Here is an 18886-nt window from a genome sequence, read left to right as displayed (position 1 = left end):
AAAGAGCAAACAAGACACAGCAAAAAGAAGGAGGCTTTATTTTGTCGTCATTTCATCTTCTTCTTTCTTTGCAAAAGAAAGAGCCAAAAATGCATGTTTGTTTTTTTTCTGTCAGACAGTCATTTGTTTCTATTTTTTGATACAAGCCAAATATCCCCAAAGGGAAGTGCACCGGTCCTGGAGGTACTGCAATACCAGGTCAATGCGTGGAGTGGACAGAGCAAGCTCTTCTTCCATCTCCCTGTTCTAAAAATCCATTTAATATATGGTCCCCAGATAGGGGACGTATCAGATATTAAACTGATAAGAACAGATTTTTTTTTTTTTTTTTTTCTATTGCAACACTTTGCTAACATTATTCTATTTCAAAAACCAAACATATTTATACATTAATTCACCTTTTATATCAGGATTTTTCCTTTATATCATTCTATTCCCTCGTTTCCTGTGCATATTTTCCCTCCCAAAACATGCTATATACAAAACAAAGACATTTCATTCAATATTCTCTTCTGTTACTTTTCAGAACACTTTTTACTTTACACACAAAAAAAACTTTTTCTTAATCACTCAAAACAACTCCTAATCTAAAACCTATTCACCTCATACATTTATTCCTTCATATGAGCAACAATTAATTTTCTCCTTAAACGAAATATGGCTTTCTCTAATTGCTTGTCATTACAAAAAAAACTCCACGATTCTGCATTCTCTACTCCCCACTGGAATACTCTCTCTATTCCCTCCACCCTTTCCCTTTTCTCTTCCTTTTCCCTTGCCTCCTCCTCCTCAGACATACTCACTTCTTCTTCCTCTCCCCCTTCTTCCTCCTCCTCCTCCTCCACCAAAACACCCTCTTCCTCTAAAACCACCTCCCTCTCCTTCCCACTATCCTGCCCACAGTTCTCAAACTCCCTTTCCCCATCCTCAGTCTCACTCTCTACCTCCTGCACACTGATAACTTCAATTTTTACATTTAAGTGCTTGTCCCCCCACTCTCCTTTCCCAGGAACATTCTTTGACAAATCAGGCACTACATATGGCTTTCCTAACCCATCCACCTTCATGCTTCCCTCTTCATTTCCCTTTCCATCCCCACTAACATAGCCTCTATCCTGTCCACTACCCTCAGACTCACTCTTACTTTCACCTAACAATTCTTCCACCTCCTCACTATTTTGCTGACTCTGCTCTTCCCTAACAACTCTTTCTTGCTGTTTCAAACTTCCCTCCTCCTCCCCCATACTGTCCTCCTCTTTTTCTCCCATATCTGTCTGTTCACACAAATCAACCAACATTTCAGAGTCACTCAAATGTTCGTATGAACTCCCAAAAGTCTTAAGTATCTTCAACTTGGCTCTCTCAGGGCATTTCCTCGCCAAATGTCCGTATTCTCCACATAAATCACATCTTTTCCGGTCTGTACATTTAGCTGCAACATGTCCCTTCTTACTACAATTGCGGCATATCAAACCATAAGGCTGTCCGGGGTAACTCAGAACACCCCTATCTCTGCCAATGCAAAAGTTCGCCGGGGGGTGCATGACTCCCCCTACACACCTTGGGTCTGGTCTAAACCGGACCCAGAAACGTCTCTTCCCATTGAACATTCCAAAACAGTTCTTCAATTCACCACCATCTCTGACCATTAGACAATATCGACTCAAAAAACACCCAATGTCCTCCTTCTTCGCATATACATTGTACATCTGCACAATTACTGGTCTCTCCTCTTGCAGAAATCTGGGCAAAACTTCTATTCCCATCATCCTCAGGTCACTTGTAACCGCCTTGCATCTCTCGAAAGCCGACCAGCAGAAATCCTCCTCCGCAAAAGTCAGGTCAAAGGCTCCCTGCTTTGGGAACTCCTGCAGACAATAAATTTCTCCATCTTCCACACCGAGTAGCTTTCTCACCACCTCCTTCACGATATATCGTATGTCCACTCTGGCTCGCTTGGTCTCCTCCACCTGCAAACGAATGCAGTTCTTGGCATTTGCACCATCCGCCATCTTTATCCTCGTCTCCACAGGTTCCGGTGCGTCGCCCCAATCGCAGCAGGAGGGTGAAGTCTTTTCAGGACGATCCCTCCAGGCCAAGGCGACGGCCCTTCCCCATCTCTCTCTTCTCGTCCTTATCCGCCAATCACGTCATTGGATCCGGAGCGGCACCCTTATAGCAGCAAGGGGGTTAAGTCTGTTAGGACGATCCCCCAAGGCCAAGGCGCCGGCCCTTCACCATCTCTCTCTCTCCTTGTCCGCTCCTGATCACCTCCCGCTGCCTGAGATGGCGCACCCCCCTAATAGCAGCATGAGTCTTAAGTCCCTTCCGGAACGATGACTCAAGGCCAAGGGGGTACAGTCTCAGCAACCTCTCAGCCCAGACACTTGATCTGAGCCAAAAGGCCGAGAAGCGATAACCAGAAATGGGCCCCCGCCTGAGCGCCGCCCGACGGCCAGGGGCGCTACGCTTTAGGGAGAAGGGCAGAGGGAGCCGCTGGCTGCCCGCTCGCCTCCTCCCCCAGCAGGCCTGCCTCCAGTCCCTCCGCTCCTCCCGACACAGCCCCGGGGAGTCTATGCAGCAGCGGCGGCGACGACGACGACGGATGCAAAAGCCAAAGACTTTCTATGGAGTAAAGAAAAGCAGCCGCACACACTGCTGGGGGGCCCGCATGGCCAGCAAACAGCCAAAAAGGCACATGCTTCCAGTTCTTTTTCCGGCACCAGGCTTCGTCTGCTTATTTGCATAGGAACCGCCCACTTTTTCTCTGCTAGCCGACTCGTCCGGGCTGCCATGAAACTCAGGCAGCAAGCATGCAAGCAGCCAGTGGCTGGGCTTTTCAGTTCAGGTCATTTCAGCCAGCCAGCCATTGTGACAAGAAGCCAGCAAGTCAAGGCATTTGCTGCTTGCTGCTTGCTGCTTGCTGCTGCAGTGTTTGCTATGCAGGCTATTTGGATACAGCTTCAACAGGAGTTTCTTAGGCATCTGCTCGTTCGGACTGAATTAGGCTAGGCAGCAGGCGGCACTCCTGCTCCATGCGAGGAGGAGCTGAAAAGAAAAGAAAGTAAGAAGCCACGCAAAAGAGCAAACAAGACACAGCAAAAAGAAGGAGGCTTTATTTTGTCGTCATTTCATCTTCTTCTTTCTTTGCAAAAGAAAGAGCCAAAAATGCATGTTTGTTTTTTTTCTGTCAGACAGTCATTTGTTTCTATTTTTTGATACAAGCCAAATATCCCCAAAGGGAAGTGCACCGGTCCTGGAGGTACTGCAATACCAGGTCAATGCGTGGAGTGGACAGAGCAAGCTCTTCTTCCATCTCCCTGTTCTAAAAATCCATTTAATATATGGTCCCCAGATAGGGGACGTATCAGATATTAAACTGATAAGAACAGATACTACACTTGATCTTAGCCAAAAGGCCGAGAAGCGATAACCAGAAATGGGCCCCCGCCTGAGCGCCGCCCGACGGCCAGGGGCGCTACGCTTTAGGGAGAAGGGCAGAGGGAGCCGCTGGCTGCCCGCTCGCCTCCTCCCCCAGCAGGCCTGCCTCCAGTCCCTCCGCTCCTCCCGACACAGCCCCGGGGAGTCTATGCAGCAGCGGCGGCGACGACGACGACGGATGCAAAAGCCAAAGACTTTCTATGGAGTAAAGAAAAGCAGCCGCACACACTGCTGGGGGGCCCGCATGGCCAGCAAACAGCCAAAAAGGCACATGCTTCCAGTTCTTTTTCCGGCACCAGGCTTCGTCTGCTTATTTGCATAGGAACCGCCCACTTTTTCTCTGCTAGCCGACTCGTCCGGGCTGCCATGAAACTCAGGCAGCAAGCATGCAAGCAGCCAGTGGCTGGGCTTTTCAGTTCAGGTCATTTCAGCCAGCCAGCCATTGTGACAAGAAGCCAGCAAGTCAAGGCATTTGCTGCTTGCTGCTTGCTGCTTGCTGCTGCAGTGTTTGCTATGCAGGCTATTTGGATACAGCTTCAACAGGAGTTTCTTAGGCATCTGCTCGTTCGGACTGAATTAGGCTAGGCAGCAGGCGGCACTCCTGCTCCATGCGAGGAGGAGCTGAAAAGAAAAGAAAGTAAGAAGCCACGCAAAAGAGCAAACAAGACACAGCAAAAAGAAGGAGGCTTTATTTTGTCGTCATTTCATCTTCTTCTTTCTTTGCAAAAGAAAGAGCCAAAAATGCATGTTTGTTTTTTTTCTGTCAGACAGTCATTTGTTTCTATTTTTTGATACAAGCCAAATATCCCCAAAGGGAAGTGCACCGGTCCTGGAGGTACTGCAATACCAGGTCAATGCGTGGAGTGGACAGAGCAAGCTCTTCTTCCATCTCCCTGTTCTAAAAATCCATTTAATATATGGTCCCCAGATAGGGGACGTATCAGATATTAAACTGATAAGAACAGATTTTTGTTTTGAAAGTTAAATCTTTATTGTCAATCAACATTCAAGTATATACAGAAAAAAGAAAGACTTTTCGAAAAACAAAAAACCACCCCTACATACAAAAACCCCAAACATAACTTTCACGAAATTCCATACTTGTTACAAAAAACACATATCATCACCCCCTATAGGTATCCCCACATATTCTACTTACTTATTTACATTAAATTATATTTATTGAGCAATGAACCATAGAAACAAAAACTTTTGTATCTATTCTTCTCAAAAAATCATCTCACCAAAGTATTCCAAACCTCAAAGTTCCAGAGGTCAGCCTGGACTCTGTTTGCTCTCTTGTCCATCCTGTAGTACACATACATCCTGCTTTTGATCAGTTTAATACATTCACTCACATTCACCTCATCCTTCTTTCCCACCAAAATATTCCTCACTTGCCATAAAGCTTCTTTCACACAATTAATCATTTGCCACGCAATTCTCTCCCTTCCACTCTCATACTCTCCTAATCCATACAACATTCTCTCCAAACTCAAACTTTTCAAGAGCGTAACTTCTTTGAATAGTGGGCCAATCTTCCTCCAGACTGCCCTCGCAAAAGAACAGTCCCAGAGGAGATGGACCACGCTCTCCACTTTCTCACAACATTCTCTCGGGCACCTGTCTGTTACAGCCAGGTCCCGCCTCTTTTGCACCTCACGCACCGGGAGGCACATCCACGCTGTCATCCAAGCCACATCCTTTTGCTCATTAAATAGGTACTTCTCATTCACCATCTTCCATCCCTTCCTCATTTGGTCTCCATTCAGTCCCCCGATCATCTCCATACTCTCCCTCGCTTTCAACACTTTCGTCACTTTCTTCCTAGACTTCCATACCTCCATTCCTAGCATTTGCAATTCAAATTTTACAATATACGTCTCTATAATGGTATAGAAACGTGATGGCTTGAAACAAACTGGTTTCGTGAGGTCATATCTAACTCCCCAGAGTCTTCTGCACATTCCCCTCATCATATACCCACAAAAATTTGCGCACAGAAGCTCTATCTTATCTACTCTACCTATATAAAAACTAATATAATTTAAGTACAAGAACACTTCCAGGTCAGGAAGGTCCTTCCCCCCATTTTCTCTTGATTTCACTACCCTACATCTTCTCAACTTTTCTTCCTTGGAACCCCAAAAAAAGGTGCACAACATCCTCCACACCTTTCGCAGCCAAACACTCGTTGGAGGGAAAATCAGGCCGATATATAAAATACTGGGGAGTAATACTGACTTAATTATCAGATTCCTCCCCTCCAGAGACAAAGCTCTCATTGACCATAAACTTATTTTCTTGCTCAATTTTGCCTCTAGGTTAATCCAGTTCTGCGTCCCTTTTAGTTCACTATCAAAAACGAGGCCCAAAACCTCCAGGGGTCCCTCAACTATGGGAATTTTCAGTTCCCCCAACCCTTCTACCTCACCAAATGCCTTAACATTACTCTTGGCTCTATTGATCTTAAAAGCTGAGGCTTGACAGAAAATCTCTGTCTGAAAAAGAGCTCTCTTTAGGGCGACAGACGACTTACAAACCAAAGTCACATCATCCATGTATGCTAGAATTTTCAAACTCCGGCCTCTGCTACCCGGAATCTCTATCCCTCTAATAACTTTGTCCCGATTCAACAAACGTACAAGCGGTTCCAGAGCACAGATAAACACGACTGGGGAGAAAGGGCACCCCTGTCTCACGCCAGACCTAACACTTATTTGTTTTGTAAGGAAGCCATCAACCTGAATCCGACTAAAGGCGTTCTTATATAATACTTTTATAAACCCCAAAAACCGTCCAGGGATCCCCATTCTCTCAAGCACATGATACAAGAAATCATGGGAAACCCTGTCGTATGCTTTCTCAAAATCCAGAGTTGTTACTACTAAGGCTTGCTTCCTTTCCCCACAATCATAAATCACATCTCTTAACAAGGCCAAATTCTCCCCAATCTGTCTACCCGGCACTGCACACACCTGCTCCTCCCCAATAATTTGATCTAAAACAATTTTAACTCTATTGGCTAAAACTTTGGCTATAAGTTTATAGTCTGAGTTAAGTAACGTGATCGGCCGCCAGTTTGAAAGTGCCGATCTGTCTCCCTTTTTAAAGATTAACGTCACTATACCCTCTCTCATTGATTTGGGAAGTTCTGCTTTCCCAAGACAAGCAACACACACCTCCAGAAAGTCCTTACTCAGGATCCCCCAGAAAGTCTGGTAAAACTCATAAGGCAAGCCGTCACTTCCAGGGGTCTTATTTTTCTTCCCATTTTTCAGGGCCTCTTCCAATTCGCCTAGTTTAATTTCTTGTTCTAATACCTCCTGATCTTCCTTCTCCAAAGCCCTCTCTAATGCATTCAAGACATCCACCTCAAAACTCTCATCCCTTCCTTTCACTTCATACAAATCCCTATAAAACTCTTCAATCGTTTCCAACATTCTTCTTCTTTCGCTCACCTCCGTCCCATTCGCGTCTCTTACACCCCTCATTTGTTCCTGCCTTCCATACGCCTTCTTAAAAAAGAAGCGCGTGCACCTTTCCCCCTGCTCCGCCCTTTCTATCCTAGCTTGAAAGATTATTTCTTTCCCCTTCTTTTCAAGCATCCCTTTTATCTTCTTCCTAGCCTCTTCTATCTCTAAATCTATCTCCTCCCCAAAATTCCTCAATCTATACAAAAAATTGAGTCGCAAATGCCACCTTTCATACTCCTCTCTCTCCTTCCTTTTCCTCTCACATCCTCTCTTAATGAAAAAAACTTTAGACTCCATTTTCACCATCTCCCACCATTCAGTCAGGTCCTCATATTCATCCTTCTGCATTCTCAACCTTGTATACAACCATTCATACCTCTTTCGCACCCGTTCATCCTCAAGCAAGCTCACATTCAACTTCCATACATTCCTCCCATGCACTTCTCTCTTTCCTAAGCATATATTTCCCTCCATCCATACATGATCCGTGAACGCAACCCTTTTCTGGGTCATCGTGTTCACCTTTAGCCCCTGTGTAAAAAAATAATCAATACGCGACCTGGCCGTCCCTTTGTCACTAAACCAAGTAAAACGCTCTTCGTTACGCAAAAACTTTTTGCCCTGGTCACACAACTTAAAATCTATAACAACATTTTTTAACAAAACCCCCGTGCTATCCACCCCTACACTCTCACCCACCCCCTCCCTATCACCCCCCACCACCGTGCAATTGAAATCCCCAATAACCACAGTAGGCATTGTTCCCGGTAGAAAAAGCTTCAATTTCTCTATTAGCTCCCCGCGCTTGCTCCTATGTGGAGGCATGTATACATTGAAAATCCGGAACACACACCCCCCCACCTCCACCACTACCAATAGCAGCCTCCCCGGCTCTATAGCTAATACATCCTTAATGTTGGCTTTTGGGCTTTTAAATAAGATCCCCACGCCATCGTTCTTACAGGAACTCCCGGGAGACCACACTGCTGGTCCCCAACCCCACTCCTTATCTCCAGGAGGGGAGTTTATGGCACACTCCTGTAAACAAAAAATGTCCCCTTTAGAATGTCTCAAGAAGTCCAGGATCATAGCCCTGCGAGCAATTCCCCCCACGCTTCGTACATTCAAGGAAACTATATTAATCATAATAATGCAAAGGATATATTTTCACCGTCATGACTTCAACTCACGTGATCTATCCATCATAGTTGTATCACTTAGGTTGGATACCGCTCCATCCTCTAGGAAGGATTGATCTGTTCCTATTTCATTTACAGTACCTGCCGAACCTGGGGAAGGATACCCAGACCTTTCTGAATCAGATGAGAATTCCTCAATCTGCTGAGAGGAGACTACGTCACTTTCACTGACTATCTCCTCTATTCCCTCGCATCTTGCCTTGGTCTCGGTTTCTGCTATTGCCTTTACTCCCTTTTCAGCAGGTCTTTTCCTGTTCGTCTTTTGGGAGGGCTGAACATCCATCTCCTCTTCCTTGCTCTGCTCTCCTTCAGCCGCCTGCCTCACGAGGGCTTCCTCCCTCTCTGCAGCCTGTCTTCCAGGATCAAGCTCTGACTCGCTTTCCAGATCGGTTCCTATCTCCTCCAGGCCTCCTGCATTCTCCTCTGCCTCTGGAGATGCCGCCGGGGAGATCTCTGTCGGGAACACTTCCTCTAATGCGACTACAGGACCCATGTCTCTTGTTGCTTCTGGTTTTGCTGCATTGGCATAGGTTCGACGCGGGCACTGCCTTGCCATGTGTTCTGCCTCCCCACACAAATCGCAGGTGCGCTCCATCTGACAGTTCTCTGTTGAGTGGCCCTCTCTCTTGCACTTTTTGCAATAGAACTCTTGGTTCGTGCAATTTTCACTAGTGTGTCCATACACGTGACATTTTCTGCAAAACTGGGGTTGCCCCGGGTACCACAGGAAACCCCGATCATTTCCTATGGAGAAACTCGGGGGCGGCAGCTTTACCCCTCCAACATAGCCGTCATCTGGCTTGAAGCAGACCCAGAATTTCCGCTTGCCGTTGAACACCCCATAGGCATTCTTTTGGTCGTATCCTCCCCGTACTGTGCTGCAGTATTTGTACAGAAACGTCCTAATGTCCGCAGTAGGAAAAAAGGGATTGAACATGTGCACAGAAATAGGTCTCTCTTCCAACATGAAAGATGGTTGGATCTTAACGCCCAGGAACCGCACATCTTCTTTTAGAGCTTTACTCCTCTCATAGGTGTTCATAGCGTCCTCGGGATGGTTGAAAGTAATGTCGTAGTACCCCTGTTTGGGGAAATCCTGGACGCAAAACAGCTGGTTGTAGTCGACCTTCAACGCACTTTTCAAAATCTGTTCCATCACGAACTTCAGTGTCACTCTCAAACGATGATCAGCCTCGACCTGGATACGGACGGTGTTTCTCTGGCGTACCTCAGCGTACGCATTCGCCATTGTCGCCTTCTAGGATAGCAAGAGATGGCGCAGTCCCCTTATGGCAGCATGCCAGCTTAAGGCCCCAAAGGGGTCGATGCTGGAAGGCAAAGGGACCACAGTCTCTGCTGGCCTTCTGGTTTCAGACACTTGGTCTTAGCCAAAAGGCCGAGAAGCGATAACCAGAAATGGGCCCCCGCCTGAGCGCCGCCCGACGGCCAGGGGCGCTACGCTTTAGGGAGAAGGGCAGAGGGAGCCGCTGGCTGCCCGCTCGCCTCCTCCCCCAGCAGGCCTGCCTCCAGTCCCTCCGCTCCTCCCGACACAGCCCCGGGGAGTCTATGCAGCAGCGGCGGCGACGACGACGACGGATGCAAAAGCCAAAGACTTTCTATGGAGTAAAGAAAAGCAGCCGCACACACTGCTGGGGGGCCCGCATGGCCAGCAAACAGCCAAAAAGGCACATGCTTCCAGTTCTTTTTCCGGCACCAGGCTTCGTCTGCTTATTTGCATAGGAACCGCCCACTTTTTCTCTGCTAGCCGACTCGTCCGGGCTGCCATGAAACTCAGGCAGCAAGCATGCAAGCAGCCAGTGGCTGGGCTTTTCAGTTCAGGTCATTTCAGCCAGCCAGCCATTGTGACAAGAAGCCAGCAAGTCAAGGCATTTGCTGCTTGCTGCTTGCTGCTTGCTGCTGCAGTGTTTGCTATGCAGGCTATTTGGATACAGCTTCAACAGGAGTTTCTTAGGCATCTGCTCGTTCGGACTGAATTAGGCTAGGCAGCAGGCGGCACTCCTGCTCCATGCGAGGAGGAGCTGAAAAGAAAAGAAAGTAAGAAGCCACGCAAAAGAGCAAACAAGACACAGCAAAAAGAAGGAGGCTTTATTTTGTCGTCATTTCATCTTCTTCTTTCTTTGCAAAAGAAAGAGCCAAAAATGCATGTTTGTTTTTTTTCTGTCAGACAGTCATTTGTTTCTATTTTTTGATACAAGCCAAATATCCCCAAAGGGAAGTGCACCGGTCCTGGAGGTACTGCAATACCAGGTCAATGCGTGGAGTGGACAGAGCAAGCTCTTCTTCCATCTCCCTGTTCTAAAAATCCATTTAATATATGGTCCCCAGATAGGGGACGTATCAGATATTAAACTGATAAGAACAGATTTTTTTTTTTTTTTTTTTTTTGTTTTATTTGTGTTTATTAACACAGAGATAAATTAACAACATTTGAATGTTTTTTCAAACTTCAATACAAATAATACATTTTATACAAGCAAACAACTTAACACTTTCCGAAAATACCTTCATAATTCCTACTACCAAAATTATCTCGGTTACTTCACCAAACCCTTCACACTTTACAAAAAACAAAATTTACATACCCATCAGATAAAAAAAAACTTTTCAACCACTACTACATTTTACAAAAAAAACACCCACATTATTCATTACAACAACACACAATCAAACATTCTTCAATACAAATAATACATTTCATACAAAAAACTTTACACTTTTCCGAAAATACTTTCATAATTCCCAATACAAAAATTAACCCACACATTCCCCCACATAAACTCAAATCATTACCACTTTTGTGTCTTCATCCACATAAATCCACATTTTTCAAAACATATCACACTTGACATAACCTATATTTACATTCGGTAATCAACAAGAATCAAGCCCACTCACTGACCTCTAACATATAAAAACCAAACATATTTATACATTAATTCACTTTTCATATCAGTATATTTTTTTCCCTTCTATCAATCTACTCCCTAAGATTACAGATACTCATACTTTTCCCCGTTTCTTTAAGAACCCCATCATGTGCATAATTATAATTCATCCATAAACGTTCTATATACATCCTTTATGGCCTCCTCTAACTGCTCTTTACTACAAATAATAGCCCAAATGTTTGCCATTCTTATTTGATCCTGGAACACCTCTTTTATCTTTTCCTCCTCATTCCCCTCGTCACTACCTTCCATTTCCTCCCCCTTTACCTCCACAGACACCCTCTCTTCCTCTTCCACAGCCACACTCTCTTCCTCCTCCACAGACACACTCTCTTCCTCCTTCACAGACACACTCTCTTCCTCCTCTACCGGTACTCTCTCTTCCTCCTCCTCCTCCATCGACACACTCTCTTCCTCTCCTAACTCATTCTCCTTCCCACTATCCTGCCCACAGTTCTCCAACAGCTCCCTTTCCTCCTCCTGAACACTGATTTCTTCCTCCCCCACACTGTCCCCCTTTCCTTCATCTTTACCTACATCAAAACCTAAAGAATGATTTTCTATTCTTTGCTGACACTGTTCTATCCTCATTTTTTCAGATCTTGCTTTCTTATCCTCTTCTATAACTTTCGCCACTTTTTCCCATCTGCACGTTTTCATCCCTCGTGCATAAGTCTTTTTGTGGCACTGACGTGCCAAATGTCCCGTAACACCACAATTGTCACATCTCTTTGGAGCGCTACAAAGCGCTGCGACATGTCCTTCCTCGTTGCAATTACGGCATATTCTCCCCTTAGGCCTCCCTGGATACCTCAGGAAGCCTTTGTTTACTCCAATGCAGAAATTGTCCGGGGGGTGCATCACTCCCCCTCCATTCTCAAAATCCAGCCTGAAACGTACAGTAAACAGTCTTTCTCCATTGAAAATTCCATACATATTTCTTTGTCTCTCACCACCACCCACCACAGAACAAAACCTCTCCAAGAACGACACGATTTCCTCCTTCTCCACAAAGGCATTGTACATGTGTACACGCACTAGGCGCTCCTCTAGCAGAAAGCTAGGTACTGCCTGTATTCCCATCTTTTCCAGATCCTCTCTTTTCTTTTTGCAAGCCTCATACGCATTGCCGCACTCCATCTCTTCTCCGAATGACACATCATAAATCCCCTTCCTTGGGAACGCCTGCAAGCAGAAAATGTTGCCGATATCCACTTCCAGCAAATCTCTTAGGACATCCTCCACGATGGTTTGGAGTCCCACACGCCATCTCTCAGCCTCCACCACCAGGAGTCTGATGGTGTTTCGTCCAGAACTTCCAGCCTCCATCTTTATCTCCTCTCCATCAAAACCGGCCGTCCAGGGTCAGGTGCGGCGCCCCTATAGCAGCATGAGGGTTTAGTTCCTGGGGAACGATCCCTCAAGGCCAAGGCGCCGGCCCCTCTCCTTCTCTCTCTCCTGATCGCCTCCCGTGCTCGAGTTAGCGTGACTCCCTCATAGCAGCATGGGTCTTAAGCTCCCCAGGAAGCGATGACCCAAGGCCAAGGAGTCACAGACTCAGCGCAACCTCTCAGCCCAGACACTTGATCTGAGCCAAAAGGCCGAGAAGCGATAACCAGAAATGGGCCCCCGCCTGAGCGCCGCCCGACGGCCAGGGGCGCTACGCTTTAGGGAGAAGGGCAGAGGGAGCCGCTGGCTGCCCGCTCGCCTCCTCCCCCAGCAGGCCTGCCTCCAGTCCCTCCGCTCCTCCCGACACAGCCCCGGGGAGTCTATGCAGCAGCGGCGGCGACGACGACGACGGATGCAAAAGCCAAAGACTTTCTATGGAGTAAAGAAAAGCAGCCGCACACACTGCTGGGGGGCCCGCATGGCCAGCAAACAGCCAAAAAGGCACATGCTTCCAGTTCTTTTTCCGGCACCAGGCTTCGTCTGCTTATTTGCATAGGAACCGCCCACTTTTTCTCTGCTAGCCGACTCGTCCGGGCTGCCATGAAACTCAGGCAGCAAGCATGCAAGCAGCCAGTGGCTGGGCTTTTCAGTTCAGGTCATTTCAGCCAGCCAGCCATTGTGACAAGAAGCCAGCAAGTCAAGGCATTTGCTGCTTGCTGCTTGCTGCTTGCTGCTGCAGTGTTTGCTATGCAGGCTATTTGGATACAGCTTCAACAGGAGTTTCTTAGGCATCTGCTCGTTCGGACTGAATTAGGCTAGGCAGCAGGCGGCACTCCTGCTCCATGCGAGGAGGAGCTGAAAAGAAAAGAAAGTAAGAAGCCACGCAAAAGAGCAAACAAGACACAGCAAAAAGAAGGAGGCTTTATTTTGTCGTCATTTCATCTTCTTCTTTCTTTGCAAAAGAAAGAGCCAAAAATGCATGTTTGTTTTTTTTCTGTCAGACAGTCATTTGTTTCTATTTTTTGATACAAGCCAAATATCCCCAAAGGGAAGTGCACCGGTCCTGGAGGTACTGCAATACCAGGTCAATGCGTGGAGTGGACAGAGCAAGCTCTTCTTCCATCTCCCTGTTCTAAAAATCCATTTAATATATGGTCCCCAGATAGGGGACGTATCAGATATTAAACTGATAAGAACAGATTTTTTTTGTTTTCAAAGTTTTTTATTCAATCAAGAAGGCACAAAATACAATTTTCACTTTTCAAAGATAAATTTAAAACCAATACTATTCGTACGTTACAAAATTCATATCGCACTATTCCATCTACGTACAGTTATTACATTCCTATTTTAACAAATTTTCCCATATTGCTATTAAACTTTTAGTTTCCTTAATCTTATCCACATCTCCTGGATCCAGCCCGTCCAGTATTTCAACATATCTGGCACGTTCTACTTCATACCTAGCTCTTTCGTCTTCCTCTCTCCTTCTCCTTCGCCACTCCCTTTCCTCTACTTCTGTATTTTTACTCATCTCTATCCTCCCTTTGGTTAGACTTGCTTCGTCTATTCCTCCCTTACAAACTCCAACCACTGAGCTTACCCCCCTATCCTTATCTCCTGCTTTCTGCTCTCCTCCAATCACCTTTTCTCCTCTCTTCTCTCTCCCTTTTAAAACTTTTGGTCCTGGCGTTTCCTCCACCTTTCTCCCACCTATCCCGCTAGAGGATGCTTTCCTCTCCGCTATCTGACTACACACTCCTACTATCTTCTTCTGTTCTGACATCTTAAAACTCTTTCTTTCCTCCGATTCCTTTACTGCCTCCTGTTTTGAAAGTCCACCTATAGACTCACTGCCCCTATCTTTGCTCCCAGAACCCACTCCTTTTTTTATTTTTTCTTCCCTACTGTCTCCTGCAGATACTGCCCCTCCCTCACTTTCACTCCTACTTGTTCCTCCCACTTTCCGTTTTGGCATACCTGTTATCTTCCCTACTTCTATCTCCTCACTTGAGTGTCTCTCTTGCGCCTTTCCTCCTTCACTTTCTGATGAGGAGATTGCTCCCCAATCACTCCCACTACTCCTAGCTATTGATGGTGCTGCACCCAGTGTTTGTGTTTCACGCCCATCAGGATACCCTTCTAAATCACTACACTCTTCCTCCTTCCTATCTGATAACACACTTTCCATAGTCTCTTCCACCACTGACACATATGCAGAACTCACAAGATCTTGTATATCCTCTACCTCACTAACGTCCTCCAATTCTCCCATGTAAGTCCTTTCCTCTTTTCCCTTTAAAGTACTCCCACTTGGTGCTTCTTTTGTCAGTTCCCCACCTATCTTCTCAATCTTCTCCCTGGGTCCTCCCCTTTCTCCCTCCTCTCTCTCTTTAAACTCTTTTCTCCGTTTTTGGGATTTTTTCTCACCTACTTCCATTTCCTCCACATCCTCTTGAAAATCCTCCCCCTCTCTCTGTACATCTTGTTTTCCTATATTTTCTGTCCAACTAGGACCCACCATCATAAGGGTCTCTGTTTCTGCTCCCCCTATCTCTCCCTGCAGAATTGCCCTTTCCATTACCTGCCTTACCACTTCAGGCTTCTGCACCAAGGATTCCAAACAGACATCCTCCTCCTTTTTCCTCACTACATCCCTCGCCCGCTCTACCACATTTGTATCTAGCTCCTCCCCTTGTGCTTTCCCTATTTCCTGCTGTGACCTAACAGTAGAAACATTGGCCCAACTGAGACTCGGACTTTCAATCTTATCCTTTCTCTCCCCTGGACCCCGGGGACCCAGGCCCGCCTCCTCCCTTTTCTCTCTTTCCAAATCCTCCAGATACAGTTCCGTTAAAAGAGGGTCAGTTTCTATCTGGGTACTGTCAGAAAAAGTCTCTTCTTCTCCAGCCATTTCTTCTGTTGCACTGAACTTTGTTGTCTGCGCATAAGTTTTTCTCACCTTACAGTTCCTTGCCAGGTGTCCCCTCACCCCACAAAGGTCACATCTTTTTGGGACCCTGCAGTTGGAAGCTGCGTGCCCCTCTTCCCCACAATTGCGGCACACCACCCCTTCCCTCCCACAGCTTTCTTTTGTGTGTCCATATTGATAACACTTCCTGCAATACGCAGGTTGACCGGGATAGCTCAAAAAGCCTCTGTTGCTTCCAATACTAAAACTTGCCGGGGGATGCATCACGCCCCCTACGCGTGATGGGTCAACTCTGAAACGAACCCAGTACCGGCGCTTCCCGTTAAACATCCCATAAGCATTCGATAGCTCCATTCCTCCTTTAATCATTGTGCAGTATCTGCTCAGGAAGCTATCAATATCTCTCTTTTCTGTATATGGATTATACAGATGAATCACCAAGGGTTTCTCCTCCAAGCCAAAGCTTGGTATCACTGTGATCCCCTTTAGTCTCGGATCTTCGCTCTTTTCTTTGCATCGCTCAAAAGCACGCCAAACGTCGGTCACTCTCACGAATGTCAGGTCAAATATCCCCTGACGTTGGAAGTCCTGTAGACAAAAAACTTGATTCTGCTCCACCTCCAACAGCTCCGTCATCACTTCCTCCACGATCCATGTTAAGTCAACACGACTCCTTTCCTCCTCTGCGACCAGGAACCGGATGCCATTCTTTCCGCTTGGTCCCATCGCCATTGCTGTCGCCACAAGCTTAGGTGCGGCACCCTAATTGCAGCAAGGGGCTTAAGCCACTTAAGGCGATGCCCCAAGGCAAAGGTGCCGGCCCTTCACTGTCTCGTCTGTCCGCTCAGGATCACTCCCCGCTGCCAGAGATGGCGTGCCCCCCCAAAAGCAGCAAGGATCTTAAGCCCCCGAAGGGGCGATGATCCAGGGCCAAGGGGGCACAGTCTCTGCAATCACCTCTGACCCAGACACTTGATCTGAGCCAAAAGGCCGAGAAGCGATAACCAGAAATGGGCCCCCGCCTGAGCGCCGCCCGACGGCCAGGGGCGCTACGCTTTAGGGAGAAGGGCAGAGGGAGCCGCTGGCTGCCCGCTCGCCTCCTCCCCCAGCAGGCCTGCCTCCAGTCCCTCCGCTCCTCCCGACACAGCCCCGGGGAGTCTATGCAGCAGCGGCGGCGACGACGACGACGGATGCAAAAGCCAAAGACTTTCTATGGAGTAAAGAAAAGCAGCCGCACACACTGCTGGGGGGCCCGCATGGCCAGCAAACAGCCAAAAAGGCACATGCTTCCAGTTCTTTTTCCGGCACCAGGCTTCGTCTGCTTATTTGCATAGGAACCGCCCACTTTTTCTCTGCTAGCCGACTCGTCCGGGCTGCCATGAAACTCAGGCAGCAAGCATGCAAGCAGCCAGTGGCTGGGCTTTTCAGTTCAGGTCATTTCAGCCAGCCAGCCATTGTGACAAGAAGCCAGCAAGTCAAGGCATTTGCTGCTTGCTGCTTGCTGCTTGCTGCTGCAGTGTTTGCTATGCAGGCTATTTGGATACAGCTTCAACAGGAGTTTCTTAGGCATCTGCTCGTTCGGACTGAATTAGGCTAGGCAGCAGGCGGCACTCCTGCTCCATGCGAGGAGGAGCTGAAAAGAAAAGAAAGTAAGAAGCCACGCAAAAGAGCAAACAAGACACAGCAAAAAGAAGGAGGCTTTATTTTGTCGTCATTTCATCTTCTTCTTTCTTTGCAAAAGAAAGAGCCAAAAATGCATGTTTGTTTTTTTTCTGTCAGACAGTCATTTGTTTCTATTTTTTGATACAAGCCAAATATCCCCAAAGGGAAGTGCACCGGTCCTGGAGGTACTGCAATACCAGGTCAATGCGTGGAGTGGACAGAGCAAGCTCTTCTTCCATCTCCCTGTTCTAAAAATCCATTTAATATATGGTCCCCAGATAGGGGACGTATCAGATATTAAACTGATAAGAACAGATTTTTTTTTTTTGTTTTCCAAAGTTTTTATTCAAACATAAAGATAAAGTTTTACAAAATTTTTTCCACTTTTTCGAAATTTAAAATAAAACAGTATACATTTCATTAGCATATATACACACTAATTCTTATACAGAAACAAAACCTACATTTCTTAATTCCACATATATCCCTTACTTTTCATAAATACAGAAATTATCTCTGTGACAATCATATTTATACAGAACAAAACCTACACTTCATAATTCCACATCCCACACATTCCCATCCCCTCTAACTCAAACCATTACAGCTTTTATGTCTTCATCCACATAAATACACATTTTTCAAAACATATCACCACACTTGACATAACCTATATTTACATTCGGTAATCAACAAAAACCACTCACTGACCACTAACATATAATTCCATTCTATTTCAAAAACCAAACATATTTATCATTAATTCACTTTTCATATCAGGATTTTTTCCTTTATATTACGAACCCTATATTTATCCAAAAACATTCTATATACATCCTCTATGGCCTCCTTTAACTGCTCGTTACTACAAATCATAGCCCAAACATTTACCATTCTTATTTCCTCCTGGAACACCTTTTTAATTCTCTCCTCATTCCCCTCTTCACTACCTTCCATTTCCTCCCCCTTTACCTCCACAGACACACTCTCTTCCTCCTCCACAACCACACTCTCTTCCTCCTCCACAGACACACTCTCTTCCTCCTTCACAGACACACTCTCTTCCTCCTCCACCGACACTCTCTCTTCCTCTTCCTCCTCCATCGACACACCCTCTTCCTCTCCTAACTCATTCTCCTTCCCACTATCCTGCCCACAGTTCTCAAACTCCCTTTCCTCCTCCTGAACCCTGATTTCTTCCTCCCCTTCATGACCACTGTCCTCCTTCTCTTCCTCATTATCCTGCCCCTTACCCTCAGACTCACTTTCCCCCTTCTGCCCACTGCTTTCTTCAGTATGAACTTTAAAACATTTTCCCCCAAACTCTTCTTTCTCCTTGCTCTCCACCACATTCTCCGCCAATTCTGGTACAACATATGACATTTCTGACACAATCTCATTTATATTAGTCTTTCTCTGGCACTGTCGTGCCAAGTGTCCAGCTTCTCCACAAATAATGCATTTCCTCGGCACACTGCACCTTGCTGCGATATGTCCTTCCTCGTGACAATTGTGGCAAATTATTCCCAAAGGCTGTCCTGGGTACCTCAACACGCCTTTGTTAGTCCCAAATCGAAAATTGGCCGGGGGGTGCATCACTCCCCCCTCACTCTCCGGATTTCGTCTAAACCGTACATTATACAGCCTTTCTCCATTAAAAATTCCGTACCGGTTCTTTCTTTTCTCGCCCCCCTCCACCACTGAACAAAACTTTTTCAAAAAGGCCTCTATTTCCTCTTCCTCCACGAAAGCGTTATATACGTGCACAATCAAAGGTCGCTCCTCTAGCAAAAAGCTAGGCATCGCACGAATTCCCAT

At 46.4% G+C, this 18886-nt stretch overlaps 2 non-coding genes and 4 pseudogenes across 2 annotated transcripts; all 6 read right to left on the bottom strand.

Annotated features, from left to right (window-relative positions):
• Positions 1-161: 161 nt before the first annotated feature.
• LOC142500266 (U2 spliceosomal RNA) lies at positions 162-377 on the bottom strand (annotated as a pseudogene).
• Positions 378-3240: 2863 nt separating this feature from the next.
• Positions 3241-3431, bottom strand: LOC142500595 (U2 spliceosomal RNA). Its single transcript, XR_012803136.1, has one exon. It is a non-coding gene; the product is annotated as a U2 spliceosomal RNA (small nuclear RNA).
• Positions 3432-4254: 823 nt separating this feature from the next.
• Positions 4255-4426, bottom strand: LOC142500790 (U2 spliceosomal RNA; annotated as a pseudogene).
• Positions 4427-10347: 5921 nt separating this feature from the next.
• Positions 10348-10551, bottom strand: LOC142500255 (U2 spliceosomal RNA; annotated as a pseudogene).
• A 2970-nt stretch (positions 10552-13521) lies between these two features.
• On the bottom strand, positions 13522-13696 carry LOC142500080 (U2 spliceosomal RNA; annotated as a pseudogene).
• A 3535-nt stretch (positions 13697-17231) lies between these two features.
• Positions 17232-17428, bottom strand: LOC142500133 (U2 spliceosomal RNA). Its single transcript, XR_012802820.1, has one exon. It is a non-coding gene; the product is annotated as a U2 spliceosomal RNA (small nuclear RNA).
• Positions 17429-18886: the final 1458 nt, after the last annotated feature.

This window comes from Ascaphus truei, chromosome 7, assembly GCF_040206685.1.
Source record: "Ascaphus truei isolate aAscTru1 chromosome 7, aAscTru1.hap1, whole genome shotgun sequence".
NCBI lineage: Eukaryota > Metazoa > Chordata > Amphibia > Anura > Ascaphidae > Ascaphus > Ascaphus truei.
The sequence above is the reverse complement of the archived record's forward strand: the minus strand, read 5'-3'. Positions and strand labels throughout refer to the sequence as shown.